Consider the following 596-nt stretch of genomic DNA (forward strand, 5'->3'; position numbering starts at 1 on the left):
TTTTTGTTGTAAACGGTATCCCCCAACTCGACAGGCTAAGAACTAATCCGTCGCGGACTAATCTGTCGCGGATCGGAGCTCTATTTAAAGGTCTACTGCTGGCCAATGGGTTGCTGCATGCACAAGACGGAATTCAAACCCCTGACACTTACTTAAGCACACGAATGAACTGACCACTCGACCAACTCAAGTGTGTTAGTTAAAATTTATTTCTGAAATTGAAGATTTTGATCAAATCTCTGACACAGGGAGTTACTTCTACCCACCATTCCAAACGTAATAAATAGTGTGTTTGCATTCATTGCTACAGAGAGGTAGACAGCACATGGAAGCTTCAATTACTTTACCATACTTGGTGTAAACTTCATTAATGCCATGAAATATGAACAATCTGTACATGCATACACACACATTACTACTGTAGTATTTTATGGTATGCAATTAAATTCATAATACATTTACGAAAATATTTGATAATTAAAAAAATTTAGTCAAAATTAGTTAGAATTTATTTTATTTTAGTATTTTATAATTATTATAATAATTAATAAATATTAAATAAGACAAGTTCTGATTTTTTTTTCCTAATATTACCA

The sequence above is a fragment of the Arachis ipaensis genome, chromosome B08 (genome assembly GCF_000816755.2).
Source record: "Arachis ipaensis cultivar K30076 chromosome B08, Araip1.1, whole genome shotgun sequence".
Lineage (NCBI taxonomy): Eukaryota > Viridiplantae > Streptophyta > Magnoliopsida > Fabales > Fabaceae > Arachis > Arachis ipaensis.